Source organism: Quercus robur, chromosome 5, assembly GCF_932294415.1.
Source record: "Quercus robur chromosome 5, dhQueRobu3.1, whole genome shotgun sequence".
In the NCBI taxonomy this organism is placed as follows: domain Eukaryota; kingdom Viridiplantae; phylum Streptophyta; class Magnoliopsida; order Fagales; family Fagaceae; genus Quercus; species Quercus robur.
Genome location: NC_065538.1, coordinates 60,425,146 through 60,430,605, shown reverse-complemented (window position 1 = coordinate 60,430,605; position 5,460 = coordinate 60,425,146). Strand labels below are relative to the sequence as shown.

Here is a 5,460-nt window from a genome sequence, read left to right as displayed (position 1 = left end):
CGTATTTGGGGGGTTCTTTGCCAGAGAGGCCACGAGGTCTTTGGATCTCAACCCTGCTTTGAAGGTCATCAGCTACACCTTGTCATCAGCTTCGTCTACCTCCAAAGTTTCCCGGGTGAATCGTTTGACATATGACCTCAGAGTCTCCTTTTCTCCTTGTCTTATGGTGAGTAAGTAGTCTACTGGCCTCCTTGGGTGTTGCCCCCCTATAAAGTGGCGCAAGAAGGCGCTACTCAGCTGATCGAAGTTGTCTATGGACGAGTGTGGCAACTTAGTAAACCATTCTCTTGTCGCTCCCTTGAGAGTTGTCGGGAAGGAATGGCACAGTATCTCGTCAGGTGGTTGTTGAAGTCCCAGAGTCATCTTGAAGGTATTAAGGTGATCCTGGGGGTCTTTTAGTCCATCGAATGGTTCAAGCTGAGGTAAGCGAAATTTTGACGGCACAAGGCATTCGAGTACCGCAGTGGTGAAGGGTGAATCCGTAACCCTTACCATTTTGTCCACGCTTCGGTCCGTCTTCTCCTTAATGGCGCTCCTCAGCTCGTCCATTTCCTTCCTCATTTCTCGAAGGAGGTCCAAGTTCTGTTTGTCCGGAGTAGTTGGTCTCTGAGGGGTTCCTCTCCGTTGACTATCCCCTTCTTCCTCCACATTACCCTTGGACCGGTTCTCTTCCTGCTAAGCCTGTTGAACCTGCTGGAGCCGTAGTTTCATTTCCTGGTTCTGTTTGGTGAGTTCTTCAATGGTGGCTGCAAGGGCCTGGACTTGCTGAGCCAAGGCTGCTGAATCTGGGTTGGGTTCCATCTGAATGTAGAGAGTTGACGAAGACTACATTTCCAAATGTGAATTTGAGAAAATCGTTTCCCACAGACGGCGCCAAACTGATGAGGTGCAAACTCGTTAGTTACAGTAGGCAGATGGAACTCCCCGTTAGCACCTGGTTCTCTTCAAGAAAGGTGGTCACCGGTGTGGTGCCTGCCACAACGTCTCCGATGCTAAAGTTAGAACAATCAAGCTGTTCGCAGAACTAGAAAGTAAGAAGTATATTTTCAAAATCTAAGTATCGTACCTTATGCTGCAAATGTGAGAGTTTTATATCTGTGAGCCTGACTGCTAGCCGTTGGAGTGTAAATGCCCTTCTTTCATAACGCCTCAAGCCCAATTATGGGGCTTTTATTAGTCTCCAACGGTCTGCTTTGCTGGTTTCGTAACTGCCCAAGTTACTTGCTGGCACCATTGAATGACCTTCCTTTCCTCGTCGTTGATGGCTTGTTCGTCATCAGGGGGTAACCTCGTCATTACGTTGACCTCGTCAAGGTAACGCGTTCTCGTCAATCCCATCGGATTTCTTATCACATTATAAAAACTAGCAGCTATCCTGCAAGATGCACATGTTTGTTATTAGTTATTTTATAACACTCATATGTGTTATAATGATTGCAAAATTAATTTTGATTATGTATTATATGTCACTAAAATTATGAAGGAAAAAATTGTAATACAATATATCCATATATAAGTAACCCTAATTAATTAGATCTACATGCCTATTGATTTTTTTTTTTTATCAAGCGTACATGTATATTTGGTACATACATTTGACGTTTTTTATATAAAAGTTCTTATTATTTCTTTTTCTATTTTTAGGACTATTTATTTATTTTTTTAAAAAAAACACATGAACTTTTGTAGGCTGAACATTTAATATTTAAGATTTTTTAAATTTTAATTTGCAAAACTAAATATACATGTATATAGATTAAAAATATAATAACAATTAAACAAAGAAATATAAAATTATACTATTTCATATCTTAAGTTTAATTCTACATACCTCTAAGTACCTTAATCACTTACAAAGATTAAGCACTTTCCAAAAATATAAATAACCACAATTAACACATATAAAGGCTCTATGTCTTTCCTAAACATGCTTTTTAGAAGCCTCCGATGTCGCTAAATCATTGTATTAAGCTTTGACAGTGTTGTTGAGAGGTTTAGATCATATGCACCATAAGCCAAAGCCAAAGCCAATTTCATACTCTTGCTGAAATTGATTCTCTCTCTCTCTCTCTACTTTTCTTTTGGCCCTTTTCTATTTTTTTAAAACTAGAATATATAAAATTACAGGTGTTATAACATGAAAAACTAGCATTGAATGGAGAAAACCTTTCATTTTTTAAATTAATAAAAATTAAAAGTGGAAGAGTTCAAGAAGTTGGAAAAGGGGGTGGAATCAAATCTTTTAACTTTATGCATTTAAGACTTAAACTGATCATTAATAAGAAGATGGGGTGAGGTAAAAGACTAAATAAAATGCTACTCATACAAAGTGCCATATGGTGGAACCTCAAACTCTCCAGCATGAGGTCTTTGCTTCTATATATATATTGATTGATTGATTTTCAACCAGGCTATTTTGTTAACAAAGTTATTGAATCACTTTTTCTTTCTTTCTTCTATGCACTCCTCACATATCAAAATTAAATATTGTTTGATTTATAAATATGGAAAATGCACATATAACATAATGTCATTTTTTTTTGGGGAGAAAAATATAACATAATGTCATTAAGTCTTGTAGATTAGGGGAAATATTAAATTTTATACTATAGTCATAGAGAAATTTCTTTAATTTATAATTAATATAATAATTTTCCATCAAGCTTTGACTATTATAATAACAGTATTAACTATAATTAGATCAAATGGTAAATTTTTTTTTGAGAGTTTCAACCTATGGTACGCTCTTGATGATAACTCCTTATCATTAGACAAATGCACCAATCAATTTTTGATATAAGAAATGAGTGAATCCCAAATCTCTTATTCAACCATTATAGATTTTACCAATTGAGTTAATTGAAACTCATATAGTAAATTATGATAGAATTAAAGAAGATTTTGTCTACGTCAACTCTGATTTTGGTTTTGTCACATCATATTGTTATCATCTTTTTACTTTTACTTTTTATCATTTTTAATAGACAATACCAAGACCCTAAAATTGGAAGTTACCATAAGAAGACCCCTAAAACATTATGTTATTTCCTTGTACACATAGAGAAAGGTCTTTAGCTTAGTAAATTTACGTTATTTAAGCAAATAAGGTTTTGGTACATAATGTGTTTTGTTCTGTTTTTAATTTTAGTAAATTGTGATAGTTATGCTTATGCTGCAAGGAGGGAAAGGGTACATTATCGCTCTTCAGAACCACTTTTCCAATTTTAATATGCCTGAAATTTTAAATTTTTTTTAATATCCTCCTGTCTGTGAGAGGTGCAATTATAAATGCCATTATTGAAATTTTATATATATATATATATATATATATATATATAATTTGATAGTTGAGAGATTTAAACTCTAAATATATCCGTTTGAAAAATCAGGATGGATCAGTTGATTTACAAAACTTTTAACAATTTTATGTGTTGGGAATATTACACAAAGTGATGATGGAAGAATAATGTCTATACAAAAGACAAACAGAAAATAGATAACTTGGAGGCATAATATTGTTTTTCTTAGACAATATTTGCCCCCATACCATTGTTACTAAAGGGTTTTCGTAAACTTGTCCCCATGATACAACCAAGTTCTTGGGTTCTACAAATAAAAATTCTGGAGAATGACTACAAGATTTCTTGTATTTCTTTGTAACTTATTATTTTTCAAGTGAACATAAGTCTCTATTTATATCCATAGAATTATATTTCATCAAAAGGCACGTATGGATAGTTAAAATGTTTCATAAAACCGTTCATAATGCTCGAAATCTCTTCAAAGAATTAGAACAGTTACCTAAAAATTATGCAAAAAACTCAGTTTTACAAGTTTTGTTCGGTCTAGAGTTCCTTTCGATCGAAAGGAACTCTCGATCGATCGAATTCTTTTTGATCGATTGAACAGAAATCAAATAGTGATTAAATCATCCAAAGACTCCAAGATTATTTTCTTCATCATTTCGATTGGTTGAAACTTTTGCTCAATCGAGCAAAAGTTTCGATTGATCGAAAATCCTTTAGTTTGAATTTCACTTAAAAAATTTCAAAACTTGAATTTTCATTTTATGAAACAACACTCTCCAAATTCAAACATCATTATTACAACTTATCCATGTATATACTTTTATATATATACAACAATATGTTTCTATAGAATTTGATGCTATTGATAATTAGGTCATTTCCATTACAGGCGAGAAATCAATGATAAGAAAACGCCATTTATCTGTCAAGCAAGAAATTCTCGAAAGGAATTCGGAAATTTCTACATATGATGCCCCATCACTGGATACACGTCAAGATTTCAAAATTGTGGAGTCACCGAAGCTTGGTGCAGAAGCTGCAATGAAGGCTATTGAAGAGTGAGGACAACCTAAAGCCAATATTACACATCTCATATTCCATTCAACTTCAGGTGTGGATTATCAAATTGTCGAGCTCCTTGGCCTTCGATCATCTGTAAAAAGGGTCATGTTGTATTATCAAGGTTGCTTTGCTGGTGGGTCGGTTCTTCGCATTGCTAAGGATTTGGCTGAGAACAATGCTGGTGCACGTGTTCTAGTTGTTTGCTCTGAGGTAACAATCGATGGTTTTCGCGGGCCTTCAGATTCCGACCTAGTTTTTCTTGTAGGCCAAGCAATATTTGGTGATGGTGCAGCAGCAGTGATTGTTGGAGCGGATCCCAATACATCGGTGGAACGGCCGTTATTCCAACATGTATATGCTACAGAAACAATTTTGGATAACTCAGAAGGTTCAATTGAAGCACATCTAAGGGAACTAGGTCTTACTTGTCAAAGAATGTGCCTACCTTGATTGGTGACAACGCTGAGAAATGCTTGGTTGAAGCATTTAGCCCACTGGGAATTAGTGATTGGAACTCATTGTTTTGGGTACCCCATCCAGGTGGCCCTACAATTCTCAAAGAGATTGAAGCAAAAGTTGGGCTGAACAAGGAGAAACTTGAAACCACTTGGCATGTGTTTGGGCCATTGGCGAGTATGGAAATATGTTAAGCGCAAGTGTGTTTTTCGGTCTGGATGAGATGAGGAGGAAGTCCTTGGAGGAAGGAAAGTCCACCACAGGTGAAGGGCTAGAGTGGGGTGTTCTGTTTGGGTTCGGACCAGGTCTCACGTTGGAGACTAATGTGTTGCGTAGTGTCCCTATAGTTACTACCCCATGCATGAGTCCATGACTCATAATCGTGGTTTGATGCTTGCTTGATGTGTTGTGTGTTGATATCTTTGGGATTCGTTTATTTTGGGAAAGAAAACTATCCCATTTAAATCCTCAATATTTCTTCAATTTTAATTTAGATATAAGATGTGCTGTTTAAGGAAAAAAAAATCTCTTAACCATATCTTATATTTGATTAGAAAACAGAAGTAATTAATTGGAGGATTTAAATGCAAATGTATCATGTCCCATTTATTTTATGTTTGTTTAAGTCCCCATG

General features: G+C 35.5%; 1 pseudogene; it reads left to right on the top strand.

Moving 5' to 3' along the window:
• The first annotated feature begins 4,205 nt into the window (after positions 1–4,205).
• LOC126726523 (chalcone synthase-like) lies at positions 4,206–5,218 on the top strand (annotated as a pseudogene).
• The last annotated feature ends 242 nt before the right edge of the window (positions 5,219–5,460 follow it).